This window comes from Schistocerca gregaria, chromosome 3 (genome assembly GCF_023897955.1).
Source record: "Schistocerca gregaria isolate iqSchGreg1 chromosome 3, iqSchGreg1.2, whole genome shotgun sequence".
Lineage (NCBI taxonomy): Eukaryota > Metazoa > Arthropoda > Insecta > Orthoptera > Acrididae > Schistocerca > Schistocerca gregaria.
This window is the reverse complement of record NC_064922.1, coordinates 682,578,957-682,594,208: the sequence shown is the minus strand read 5'-3', so window position 1 is coordinate 682,594,208 and position 15,252 is coordinate 682,578,957. Positions and strand designations below refer to the sequence as shown.

The following is a 15,252-nucleotide window of genomic DNA, read 5'->3' as shown; positions in this document are numbered from 1 at the left end:
ACAAATCCGCCCCCGTGTTGGAGCGGGACAAAGGCTCCGAGAAAGAAAGGAAGAAACACTCAATAAACTACTATACCTGCGCATCAGATAAATAGATGTGAGGATTCTTAAACGAAAACTTTCTCTAAGTAATGGTACACACTGTCTGCCCAATGATTTACTTACACTGTTATCAGATACAAACAACATCGAAGCAATTTAAAAATACAACAAAACGCCCAAATAATACAGAGCTTGTGTAAGCTTTCTATAAAAAGTTTGTTTACATGTATGAATACTGAATATTTTCTTTCCCAAAAATTTCTCCTCTTGGAATGTGTACTTTAGATATCGTGTTCAACTGCTGAACAGTACAAACTGTTCTTTGGCCCCGTGTCGCTCATACGTACAGTGTCACGAAACATAACTTTCAACTCAATCACATGCAGAATTTGAAGTAATGAAAAGCAAATTAACTGTCAAAAGAAACTAACTGTGTGCTCAATGAAAAATAAATAACTGAAACTCAATAACGAAGTACTGTATATTATGAAACTTGCGTGATGTGGGGTGTAATATTTGACTTGAAATAACCACAAAAAAATTATTCAGAAACAATTACCTGTATGATATTACCCCACTGTTCACTGCAAAATAATGTGCTTGCTTAACACAACACTTGATAATTCTGACTACGTATTGTTTCCTCATAAGAATGGAAGGTGAGATCTGGCCTGAAATAAAAGTGACTTACCTCTTTCTAAGCACGCTTTTTTTTCTCTGATGTAGTAACGTCCTCGAAAACAAATAGAAATCAGCAAATGCATCACATACAGAGAAATAATCTATTCTAATCATAAATATTATCAGTTATCTGAGGGGCAAGTATTTTCTTCAATTAATAGTTCTCACAAACAAATATCTTATTCTCGCACATGCATAGCTTACCTTTAAAAATTCCTCCAAAAACCTTCTCCATTAACCAAACAATGATATAGATTTATAAACAAGATATATGTTTTTTGATGGGCTGCGCCTTTAGCAAAGCACAATTTTGTCTTGTATACCAAACTTCTTTCACGGCAGTTGCAGCTTCATCGGTGGGCTTTTATTTTATGGCTTTTTGCCACAAGGTATGTTTTTGCTGATGTACTGTGTTTTTATAGGGTTTCTTTTCTTTCTCAGTTTGTCATGTTTTCGTTTTTTTTCTCACCTTGCCAGCTGGTAAACAGTGAAACAGTGGCAGCTCAGTACACAGAACTTCACAGTGAAGAAGATGAGGGAAAGTGAAAAAATGAGAAACTGTGAAATAAAACAAGCACTATAAAGATATAAAACACCAGGAAAACCACAACTTGTGTTGAAAAGCCATAAAATAAAAGTCCACTGATGATGCTGCAAATGCAGTAAGACATGTTTGGGATGAAAACAAAATTATGTTTGGCCAAAGGCGGACCCCATCCAAAAACATACATATTGTTAAAACAAACACGGAGAAAAGAGCTTCAACCTCAAGATGATTATTTATAAACACGTGTTCTTTTCCATAGTAAAGTATTCCAGATAGTTTCTTCCAGATTCATTAATGACTTTCTCTGGAAAACTGAAATGTTCGCTACTAGCCCTCAAATAAGAATATCCCAGCGCTGCGCAACTGACTGGCCACCAAGTGAACCAGAGATGGAGCTGAAAGTGAAGGATCTTATTCACTAATGGTGCAATGCACTCATTCATCTTTGTCCCAGCAAAGTAAAAGGGAGTTATCTACAGTAGCAGAAAACATATGAAAACCTTCAGTTCTACTGGAAAAGGATTTATAACAGCAACTTCAATCAGAAGAAGCAAGGCTTCAATCAATGTTGTTGCAAGAAGGAAAGGGGTCGACTGATAAGCACTTCTAACAGATAATATGTCAAGTGTTTGTTTCAATTATACGCGCTCACGTTACAACTTACCTATACTCTACTGTGTATGTAAGGTACCTACGTCCCGCTGTTAGTGGGAACAAGGCATCGGAGACGAAGATCAATGTTTATCGGCTGCATAGGGATAGTTACAACCTGGTCACTATTGCGCGAGTATTTGTTGCTACGTACAACAAAAATCGAAATGTAATAGCTGTTAATAAAATAAAAGCTCACTATAATTCGAAGTAATTTTGCATGAGAGAATTTAGTTTAAATTAAGTTAGATTGCGGAATAAGATGGTCAACGGCTCTAAAATGATCAAAAATTTAAGTTTTCTAAATTAGTGTAATGACTGTGAAATAACGTAAATATCGTGTTAGATAGACAAATCAGTAACTGCATAAAATCCACACGCGCTAACTTACACGTAAAAGACAAGTGTGACGAGAACACAAAAGACGTTAATTCTGAACGCGATAATGTTCGTTACCTTAATTACCACCGTTAGCAAGCAATGACTACAGTAGCAACTCTTTATGGGAACTGTACTGTGTTATGTAACGATAATGGTGTCTGTTTAAAAAAAAGTGCCTAAACGTTACAAAAACTGTTAATCATTCTTTAATTACTACTTTGAAAATGACTGCGTCTCAGACTAATGCCATATTAACTTGCTTTCTGGGCAACAACTATTTCTTGGCACTAATGTTACGCAGTCGTACACAGGTGACATCACAAGCTGTGGCATGGTCGCACATTGAACAATGACCCGAATATAGAATAAATTTCCTTTACTTTACGTTCATGGTCATAAATTTTAGTCACATTATTACCGGTTTCGGTCTGTAATGGCCATCTTAAATGATCATTATAGATCGAACCCGATAATTTGATGATAAAAAATATGTGACCATAGACGTGAAGTTAAGGAAATTTACAGATTATATCATTTACAAAATACAGAACAATATTCTAAAACTACTTTACTACATGAGAGCCAGCATATGTTTGTCGTAAAAATGAATTTCAATTAAATAATTTTTAATTTAAGCTAATTGTCTCTAGTAGTAGTACAATACCATCTGAACCACTATTGCTTCTGTACAAAATAAGTACTTGATTGAAAATCAACTGTAAAATTGACTAGATTTGAGTTCTTTTGACTATTTCTTTGATTTGTTCTCGGAATTTATGGTGAAAGGATAGAACCCTGCTGATGGTTGACTCAGGCCATGAAGTTTCTCTCAACAAATATGTTCTTTGGGTAACCACATTATAACGCTCCAAAATGTAGCCACACACTGTTGTGTCTATTACACAGCTACAAAATACTGACGTCTGGATCTTACTTAGCGATGCGTTGCTTGATCAGTGAGCTGGTTGAATCAATTTGTACCAAACACTACTCTTCATTAGTTGAAAAATCTTCTTGCAGTCATATCCTGTGCCCACATACATACATTGCATTTTCATAAACACTAATTAGTGGCAAAATTCATCAATACATATATTTATAAAAATGGTTATAAGCTTGAGAGGTCAAGTAGCTACAGCACTGGGCTGTAGTGTTACTAGATGACCTGGCAACATGTACAATAACATACACGCTCCTGTGAGTACTGCTGCATAACTACCTTGAATAAACGACACACCGCACTCAGGAACAGCCGTACGTTTACAAGACTTAGTGCTCACGCAAAAATCAATAGTCCTGCTAGCACCCACTAGAATCGTATAGACAAAGAGTAACTCTGTTCTTTTACAAGAGTACACTACCGATGGTATCAGGGAATCTTTAACGCCTAGCGGTGGAGACTACAGGGACGAACAAATGGTTCAAATGGCTCTGAGCACTATGGGACTTAACTTCTGAGGCCATGAGTCCCCTAGAACTTCGAACTACTTAAACCTAACTAACCTAAGGACATCACACACATCCATGCCCGAGGCAGGATTCGAGCCTGCGACCGTAGCGGTCGCGTGGTTCCAGACTGTAGCACCTAGAACCGCTCGGCCACCCCGGCCGGCAGAGGGACAAACAGTTCAGAATTAAAACCACAGCAATATGATGGAAAAGCAGCTCTCTTAAAACTGTCATATGAATATATCGTCAACTTTTCATTCTGAAATTAAGAAAATTACATATTTTCTCTTACAAATAAAATCTCATCTGGTTTTGAAATGCGTTTCCAATAGAGTACTAAGGATTCATTCCCTTGTAATAAGCCCTTATCTGTAATATTAATACATTCAAACTCAAGGCATTTTTCCAGAGAAACTAAAACGTGCCCTTCTTAATAATGGTGATAGGGAATATGTCAATAACTACCGATCTATTTCACTGTTGACATCATTTTGCAAAATTTTTCAGAATCTGACTTATTCTAGAATATTATCTCACCGGAGCAAATTAATTTACAGTGTGTGGACCAAGTATCGTACCGCCAAATGTATTTGAAAGAACAGTGAAGCAGTGAGGCGTTTGAATGTGACAGAAACAAACATATCAGCGTTTTATTGCGTCTTACTCATTTCGATGCCGTTACTTTGAGTTACAACTAATCGAAATTTTTCAATGCAAACAGTAAGCGATATTTTGGTTACACCAACATATACCTTTTTACTTGCTTTGTCAAAGAATTACCTCCCAAACGTTCGTCACTTAGTAGATCTACAAGCGCAGCACGTAGAAATAAGCGAATTCGGGCTTCTCAAACAAACGAGGAACGATAAGCGACCAATGAAGCATATCGTTTAAAAATTGTATGATCACGTGCGGCAGTATCTCAAGATCAGCATGCAGGAAGAATCGAAAGAGACCGTTTACATAATACCCGGCTACGTGCATCACAATCACAAGACCTACATCCGGCAAAAAGAATGAAGCCAGTTTCACGTTAACTACCGATTATCCACTGGTATCCAAAATTAAAGCAATAAACCGCTATTTCCCTGTGCTGAGTCTATAGTGCGTTTCAAATAAGTTGCGACTTTTGACAGATCAGTACGCAGCGAGTGGAGGGAAGCGTAGTGTGCCAGGCTCGTAAAGCTCGTTAAGGAAACAAATCGGTAATAAACTTTCATTCTCGCCAATCTTAAGGTTTAATTGGTTATCTTCACGATGAAACGCCTATCGTTTCCTTAATGACCATAGTTATTCTTCTATTTCATTATTAGGTAACTACTGCTAGAAATACTTAGTTTAGAAATTCTTAGTTTGCAGTTAAAAATAGGTGTCGCTATCAATTTGTGTTTGGTGCTTAATAGGTTACGTATTGCTGCGTATTAAATGATGATAATATATTGAATCATTGTTTAAACTTGGAGCGATATCACTGTATTTTGTTTCCAATCTCGAGAAAATGGAATGTATGAAAAAGCACTCCGCCACGAAATCATGCGTCAGTGAAAAAAACTAGAATGAAATATTCATAAAATCCTCGTATCTCGCAAACGGTTTGAGATATCGAAACAAGATTTTGACAAATGATAGCGTGCAGCCGGCCGGAGTGGTCGAGCGGTTCTGGGCTCTACAGTCTGGAACCACGCGACCGCTACGATCACAGGTTCGAATCCTGCCTCGGGCATGGATGTGTGTGATGTCCTTAGGTTAGTTAGGTTTAAGTAGTTCTAAGTTCTAGGGGACTGATGACCGCAGCTGTTAAGTCCCATGGTACTCAGAGCCATTTGATCCAATTTTGATAGCGCGCAAACACGAGAGTGTTTTTCCGTGTGATTAATATGCGAAACTTCCATATCTGCGGCAATATTCAAGCAAATACAGATTTTTTCAATGAAATAAAGTAGTTATTGAAGGCGATCGATAGCTGGTGGAACGGGAACTGCTGTGGGTTTTGTAACAATGTAACTGAAGAAGTTAACACCTTTATTTTCATATTGAGAAAGTTCCATTTCATGAACTACTGACCTGACTCGACTCAGTTGTTAGTTTAATAACACACTATTTCAGGATTCTGTCGCAATTTCAAGTGCATTAGAATTTTAGTGAAATAAATTTTTTAAGCTGTATTGTATTTCGACAAAAGAAGCTGATTTTAACGTGGCAACATGAGAGCTACTTATTCTTCAAAACTCTCTACAGTCCTTCATGAATCTTTTTGGTATGGCTGACAACTCAAAACCAGTCCTGTCGAGTAAAATTTTCAGTGGCTTCTTTTGTCAGAATTCCAGCCTTAGTGAGCGTCGTACTGTTTTTTGACTCATTACTTTTCACGTAGGCCCATACACCCTCAGTCTAAAAGAAGCATAATACGGAGGAAGCCTGGTTAAACTATGCCCTTTGTCGTTAGCCTTTACGTTGACGTGATTGCGTGAAGTTTTGGCTTTTGCAATAGTACAACTTCCATTAACTTCAACTTGTACATGCTAGGTTCAACTTTATCTACTGGAACATTTCTTTGCAAAATATCCGCATTCCTCCACTGCACTTTTGGAGCTTTATCCATCACAACAAAGTGGTATGACGTTTCATCCATTATTATTTTCGAATTCCGGGGGATGTTTTGCAGCAAAACGTTATCTTCCTGGCCGGTGAATGTGTTTCTGGACGACACTCTTATTGCAAATCACGTTCTCAGATGTTCTGCACTATTGTTGTAAATGCAATGCCAGCACAAAACAACTGTTCACTAAATCTGAAGCTACAGAACACTTAAAAGCCAGAACATACGACTTTACAACGAAAGCTGACCAACATTGATGCAGCTAATGCGTGACACCACGTGGTACTGTTTGTTCATGGTGTGGCAACATTGGCGATTTACCAGCAGAACCGCAGGCGGCATGGTAGGGAAATCCAGCTCGGCATTGGTGTTACCTTGGCAACGGTGTCACGTCCCTCTCCGGTCAGCCAAACGTCAAAAGTCGCAACTAATTTTAAACGCACTGTAATTCACGATACAAGCAGACAAACTGTCAGCAGGTATCGTTACGATCGTGTTCTGCACGAAAGATAGCATTGCGGTTAACGGTCAACCACGCCAACAATGACGTCAGGCCACCTATCAAGCTGGATAATGTTTGTAGGGTAGTCACACATCCAAACTCTCTGTGTACACAGTCTCAGATGATGCAGTATGGCACAGAGAAGACGCCTACAGGCTCTCTGCTGCGGTGGGCCCCAGGAAGAACAGAAGCAGGTGAGCCACAAACTGGCCCCACAGCTTAATGTGAGTCGTTCTGTTGTTTCTCGAATGAAGAGTGGATCGTTATTTGGCTGTAAGGGCACGACGGTACCACCTTAGTACTGCACGGAAACTGGCATCTGACCTCGCACCATCTCCTTGACGTGTTGTTTCGAGGCAAACGGTTAACAGAACGTTCAGCAGAGTGGCCTTACAGTTAGAGAACTGCTGTACGTTTTCCTCGGGCGTGTCTTCATAGAAGGGAACGTCTAGAACAGAGCCGTCAATATGCCACCTGGACGGTCGATTAGTGGGCTAATGCTCTTTTCACAGAGGAGTCCCGACTTGGTGTGGGAGTGATTCTCTATGGATTCGCATCTGGAGGACGCGTGGAACACGATTTCGGGACGATATCGAAGAGGATCGCTAATGGTGTGGGCAGGGATTATGTTGACCATTCCAACACCCCTTCGTGAAATTGTACGGGCGAATCAGCAAGGTTTAACTGCTTTCAGCTACTGTGAGGAGATCTTGGGATCTCATGCGCGGTTGTTGCGAGGTGCTGTGGGTCGACTTCCTATTGAGGGACGATATAGCTGTACTTCATAGAGCACGGGTGTTGATGCTTTTTGGAAACGGGAGATATTGCACACTTGGCGTGGCCTCCTCAGTCTCTCGTTTTGAATCCCATAGAGCATATCTAGGGTGCATTAGCGAGACGGGCTGCATCACGTCAGCATCCACCAGCCACTCTCCAAGACTTATGAGCAGCTCTGCTATTGCCTCAAAATAAGATTGATGACATCATTCCCAGCATGTCCCATCGTTGTCAGGACTGGATTGGTGTCAGAGATGATCACACCGTATAGTGAGCACATTAACCAGTTGTCAGAGTGTGTGTCAAAATCAGTTAAGTTTGAAAAAAGCAACGAAGCACACTTTTGTCTACCGTTTCCCTGTTGTAGCTGATTGCGTTCTGTGTCCTTTACATTGCGTCTACTTTGCTATCACTTGTTTATACTATTTTGTGGCAAAATTAACACAACCTTGCAAAATTTCGGTTTGTTGCTTTAATTTTGGACACCAGTGTACTTTGCATGCTACTGTAAATATCGGCAAAATTGGAGACGGTGTGTGGACGTTGCAGTTCGGTCAAGTTCAACAATGAAACACCAGGAAAGTACTGTGCGAATGGCAAAGTTAAATCGCCGACATCACATCCGCCACCACATCCATTGTTGTCATTGCTTTCAGGCGACTCACCTGATTCCAAATACTTCTTGCAGAGCACTCGCACCCGGCCGATGTGGCCAAGCGGTTCTAGGCGCTTCAGTCCGGAACCGCGCATCCGCTACGGTCGCAGGTTCTAATCCTGCTTTGGGCATGTATGTGTGTGATGTCCTTAGGTTAGTTAGGTTTAAGTAGTTCTAAGTTCCACGGGACTAATGACCTCAGATGTTAAGTTCCATAGAGCTCAGAGCCATTTGAACCAATTTCAGAGCACTCGCAAACGTAAGCCAGCGTTTCAAATGACAACTTTTGGTGCATCTAAGGTCAGTGCGTCCCAATTTTCAAAATTCAAAGAAAAATATATCACCCTTTTGCTTCATTCTTACCAGTTTCCGAAGCTGAACTTCAAATTTCTACAAATCTACTTTATGGTTGATGACAATGCACAAGTTGATCAACGATACGATACAATTTCAGGCACCAAACGCCACATTATATCCTATCCCATTTCCAAACATTTTTCCACCAACAAAATGCATTGATAAAATTATTCAGAACTTCAGTTGACAACTTATTGGTGGATAATTACGCAGTTCAAATACGAGCCGACAGAACATCACTAGGACAGCATGCTGAGCACAACAACGCACGTATCATCAATAAAGTTGCGATTATCATAGTTGGCGAAGAACGTGCTAAGCGTGATATACTTCTTCAGCGATGAAATAATACAGTTCAACGTGTCACTGAAACACATCGATCATACGGTGCACTGGAGTATCCCATAATTTTTTGGGAAGGCCAGGACGGATATCACTTCAGTATTACGCAAAGTAAGCCAATTGCAGGTAAATACAGATATCTTTATTTCATTTTATGAAACGGAAATATTATATTCATTTTATTTTCATACAATTGCGAGTGTAATTTACATTTTTCTACTCTTCATTTTTCTTTATTCTTACAGGTAAACAATTCAATAAAAATGTATCAGCTATGAATTACCGAAAAATGATACCTCATAATGGAACAAATCATATTCCACAGTACCACCAACAATTTCATCAACACGTGGTAGACATGTATACCAAAACTGAATTCTGAACGTTATTCATTCGCTTAAATCAAACATCTTTGCGTTCAGAAGAATACATTCATTTACGAGAAGCAATTTCAAACGACGGTAATATTTCCGGATTGGCAAAAAGGTCATACTTCCAGTTACATTCAATGGCATCCCACGGCATATGCATAAATATGGACATATGTGCGTTTATATGGACGCCCCGACTTTTTCATCACATTCAGAAGCAATCCAGAACGAGACGAGATGAAAGAGCTTATATTTCCCGGTCAGCATCCCTCAAAAGGACATGATTTAACTGCACGAGTATTCAAGCAAAAACTCACTAAATTGATGGAGTTACTGGTGAAGCATCTCACTTATGGTGAGACTCGCTGCTGGATGTATGTGAATTGAATGACAGAAGTGAGGACTTCCACATGCTCATACTCTCATATGGCTCAGAACTAAAAAAACGTGCAGCTCAGATTGATGATGTCATTTGTACTGAAATTCCTAATCCTGAAGAAAATCCACTATTGTTCGGTATTGTGACGAAAACCATGGTGCATGGACCAAGTTAAGCAATGAATCTACAATCTCCTTGCATGGTAGACGACAAATGCACGAAAAACCATCCCAATGACTTTGTTCATGTAACACGCACTTTTGATAACGGATATCCACAATAAAGGCGCCGAAAACCAGAAGATGGTGGTCAAAGAACAACAAGAATGAGAAATGTTGGCAGCGCGCTGCAGTCATAGACTGTGTGGCTGGTCCCGGCGGAGGTTCGAGTCCTCCCTCGGGCATGGGTGTGTTTGTTTGTCCTTAGGATAATTTTGGTTTAGTAGTGTGTAAGGTTAGAGTCCCATAAGATTTCACACCCATCTGAACCATCCATCTGAGAAATGTTGACACTGAAATCGACAATAGATGGTTTGTGAAATATTCTCCTGTTTTATCGAAAACATTTAAAGCTCATATCAACGTGTAATATAGACATTCCGTCAAATCGATCACATATATATGCAAATACGTCAACAAAAGCAGCCATATGGCAGCAGTCAGTATTAGTAGACCTGGTGCGTGTGTGAAGTGAGTTCATTTCAAACAGGACTATATCTCAAAAGCAACGAGGCTGGTTGGCGTGCTATGAGTTTCCACATTTACAGTCTTCATGCCAATGTCGGTCATCTCAGCGTGCGTTCATCTCGAAAGTGGACGAAGAGTAAATTTCACGGCAGACACTGCTGGGAATGTTGTTGCTGAACCAGCGCCTCCAACACTCACAGCACTTTCTTGAGCTGTGTGAAGAAGATGTATTTTCCAAGGCATTAATGTACGCAGAAGTTCCAAAGTACTATAGATGGAATGTTACATCCAATAAACTCTAACGACTTAAGTAAGGTATGCGTATTGAATGATATCAAAATCTGTATTCGTGTAACGTATTTACACAGTGCAGGATGGAGTGCGGTAAATTGTTGATTTGGAAATGAAATATAAAATTAATCGACTCTTGGAAACTTACAATTTTATTTTTCTCATATTGGACAATAATGGAGGTTTCTAATTAAATGGTTTGAACAGCATAACTGGCAAATGTTTGCCTTCACAATCCACTCACTGCCGCAGCCGTTTTCTGAAATTCTCATACGCTCTTTCAAGCATGTCTTCTATTGTTCCTGCAATTTCAGCTTCAATATTGTTCTGTAGGTCTTCTAGGGTGTTGAAATGGTTGCAGTTGAGATCCCTCATCCGAGAGATAAGCCTTCCAGGAAACGTTTTCCTCAAAAAAATCATGGTAATGCCCGCTGTGTGTGCAGTGGCACCGTCTTGTTGAAACCAGGTATCCTGTAATTGCACTGCCTCGAAAGCGGGCTGGAAAAACTCTTGCAGCATACCTAAATAACAATCCGGATTCAGAGTCACAGCACGACAAATTTTCCTGCCAAAAAATTCGGGCCAGTGATGCCTGCTCGTGATATGGCGCACCACACAGTAACGCGGTGTGAGTACAGGGGTCTCTGATGGATTTGCCTGGTGTTCGCGTCACTCCAGTACTGTATACTCCGTTTGTTTATACACCCACTGGAGCGAAAATGTGCCTCATAAGAAACGAACACATTTGCATCACAGGGTATGGTTACAAGCATGTCTTCACAAGATGTTCTTCGTGTTTCATAATCCCGTACTGACAATTGCTGGACTTCGCACATTTTACACGGGTGAAAATTCAGTTCATTATGAAGAAGCCGGTGATGAGAACGTCTTGAAATGCCAAGAGCAAGTGTATGTTTTCGAGCAGAGCGTTTCGGAGATTGCAGTACTGCTGCTCCAACTCGTTCGACATTTTGTGGTGTTGTAACGCATCTCTCTAATATCCTCTTTGTACAGATGACACATCCCCCGTGGTTCTGAAAGCATTTACCCAATGTAAAATTGATTGCCGTCGAGGAACACGGCCGCGTGGGGTATTGCAAACAGCAAACGAAAGGCACGCTGCACTGGTATTACCGAGTGTGAATTCGAAAGCACACTTTAACACAAACTGAGCGCTCCTCACGTATCCATTGCATTAACGTGACTGAACAGAATCTGAATACGAACCTCTATCTAAACCACGCTCATTCTCCCTTCTATTCGACCAACGCGGCTTATAAAAAAGCAGTTTACCGCTCTCCACTCTACACATCAAAATAATGCCGAGTGTTACTATTTGAGAATGCCCTTGGTTAATGTCAAAGGTCCCTCTTCATTCGCAAATTGAAAACGGTTGATGGCATACAGTGGTAGACGTACAGAGAAGCTTGCCAAAATCTTCATTTGTTCGAAAATGACCAACACTGAGAAACAACGCTCACGGACGCATTTGTCTCCGCGACAAGTTCGAACATTATTCCCATCATTTTGGCTCCATGTTCGCCATCGAACTCGAAAGATTTGTGAGCAAAATTCAGAAAAGATTTGAGCGAAAAAATTCTGCACTGTGTTCTTACCCCTGGCAATGACAGTTTCACAGATTTTTCAAACAATGTTTTCGATCAAGCTTCGATCGAAATCGAGGACATACGCTTAACCATCAACAACAAAAAGCTAATTCTTCTTGGCATGATTGCGCCAGAACTTTCTGTATTTGGTGTTTATGGTGTTGATTTAGTGTGAGAACAGCAGTACGATGCCAATGGTCTTCTTGCAATTGTTGAAGTAAACGAGCAACTTTTGCTTGCAGAACAAAAATTAGCCTACGACACAATTACAAATTCCGTGTCAAATGGCCTCTTCAGTTTGCTATTGGCTCACATTCGATCTTAGAATGGAACTGTTTTGGCTGCTGCGGCATCAGGTATTGCGGCTACGCTATTAGATGCTAGACTAATTGCCATTGGTTGTTCATTTGTCATTTCAAAAGACTCTGGCTTGGTTAAAGTTATAATACTACGCAAGTTTATTTTCTGGGACGAATGCACCATGGGTCATATGAAAAGGCTTGACGTGCCTCATCCAAGTCTTAAGGATTTACGATCAAATGGACAACAGTTCGGTTGCGCTGTCATTTTATTATGTGGCGACTTCAGAGAAACTCTTGCAGTGATACCTACAAAATGGTTCAAATGGCTCTGAGCACTATGCCACTTAACTTCTGAGCTCATCAGTCGCCTAGAACTTAGAACTAATTAAACCTAACTAACCTAAGGACATCACACACATTCATGCCCGAGGCAGGATTCGAATCTGCGACCGTAGCGGTCGCTCGGTTTCAGACTATAGCGTCTAGAACCGCACGGTCACTCCGGACGGCGATACCTACAAAAACACCAGCTGATGACTCAACGCTTGCGTCAATGCGTCGCATCTTTGGAGAGATGTGCGGAAATAAAAACCTCACGTTAAAGACCAATACGCACGTACGCACTTACATTTGCAGTTCGATGCGTAGGCAGTCACCTTTTCAAAACAGCTATTGAACATTAGTGAAGGAAAAAGTACCAGTTGATGCTACACCAAAACGTATTTCATTACCAGTTTAACTTTTGTGTAATTGTCCCATCCATCGAACCACGTATTCAGATAAAGTTTTTCCGCGAACTGTCACCAATTATGAAAATCATAAATGGCTTCGTGAACGTCCTATTATGTCGGAAAAAGAAACACACCTACGTCACAACAATCAACTACGCAATTAAAAAACAAATTGCAGGCAACTCAGTTATACAAATCAAGTACGGCGTCATGGATGTGGACTAAGTTGTTAATTATCCCATAGAGCTTTTAAATTTTTGGCTCTTCATGATTTTGCCATCTCATAAATTGTCACTCAAAGTCGTCGTGCTAATTATTCTCTTGCGGAACATTAATGCACCCTGACTGTATCATGGAACAAGACTTGATGTGAACAGACTGATACCAAACGTCATCGATGCAGCTGCTCTTAATGAAAAGTCGAAACGAGGAGATGTTCTCGTTCCGCACATTCCTATCATTCCCATCGACATGTCATTTGTTTTCAGACGACTGCAGTTCCACATTCGATTTGCACTCTCGATGACCATCAACAAGGCACAGCGTCAACCACTTCAAGCGTGTGGACTGAATTTAGAAAATTCATGTTTTTCACAGCTGCATGTTGAATGCTGCTGAGTGTGACAGCCAAGAAATTTATTTGCTTTTGCTGAACACGAAAAAAAAATATTGTCCACCCTAAATCACTTGCATTACAAAGTCAACAAAACAAAATGAATGACATGTATACTTCTCCTTTACACATCATTGAATTTCAATAAATATCTTCGGGAGGACGACGGTTCAAACCCGCGTCCGGCCATCTTGATTTAGGTTTTCCGTGATTTCCCTAAATCGGGATGGTTCCTTTGGAAGGGCACGGCCGACTTCCTTCCCCATCCTTCCCTAACCCGATGGCACCGATGACCTCGCTGTTTGGTCCCCTTGCCCAAATCAACCAACCAATAAATATATTCACTATCGTCAATAGAATAAATATCATTCTTTCAGTCATCTCTGTTTAAACATGATGACTTTTCCACAATTATTTTTTATGCGGCAGCAACGCATCAGGTACTAGGTTGTAAAACATGAAAGACACAGAGGTCTGTAGTAAAGTATGTTCAGTAACAGCTATAATGAAAGGACTTAGACATTTAAATGTAACTTTTCATTTTTAAGTGAAAAATCTCTCTCCCATAATGAAAATATTAATCTTTATGCGTAACTTGCCGTACAAGTACTATCATGTAGGCACGTCCATAATCTAGCTTAGCCAAAGCCTGATAGAGGTTATATGAACTCGTCGTGTGCTGTCGAGAAAAAATTAGATGAGCATCGAAAAAAGTCCATATCGGGGTAGCGACAAGAACTGAGTCTGTATCCCTTATGAATTACTGTCTTTGTCCGCTATTAGATAGTGTCTGTTCGTGTCAATGCCCGGGCTTGAGCGGATACTACAACCTCCAAACAAAGACAGACAAAAAAAATTCGTTGTTCAGTAACCGGTGCTTGTGTTGGTGTCTACACTGTCACCTTACAGTGTGGCACGTTGAACGTGTTAACAATGAGTGACCGCGGGTACCTTGCTGGCATGAATCTGCATTTAGGATGTTCAGGAAACGTCCCATCTCGGATATCATAAACTGTTACCACCACCATGGCACTCCCGAAATTTACTTAGCATACTGATGATGCTTGAGTCTTCACATTTTTCATTGGTGATGAATCTATGTATTTCCACTACTCGCATTGCTCATTCGTCTCGGGGTCATTGTGATCCACGCAGCGTTCGTCCGTCCGTGGTGATAAGGTGACTAAAGTAGTCATCTGGACTGCCCTGACACATCTGCAACATTTTCGTTGCCGCCACAGTCCGGCTTTTTGAATGGATATGAGCAGTCGCGAAATATGGCAAGTAGC

At 40.5% G+C, this 15,252-nt stretch overlaps 1 protein-coding gene across 1 annotated transcript in view; it reads left to right on the top strand.

Annotated features, from left to right (window-relative positions):
- LOC126355554 (uncharacterized) overlaps positions 1-15,252 on the top strand; it is a 936,011-nt gene that overhangs the window by 632,535 nt on the left and 288,224 nt on the right. The gene's annotated exons all lie outside the window — the stretch shown is intronic.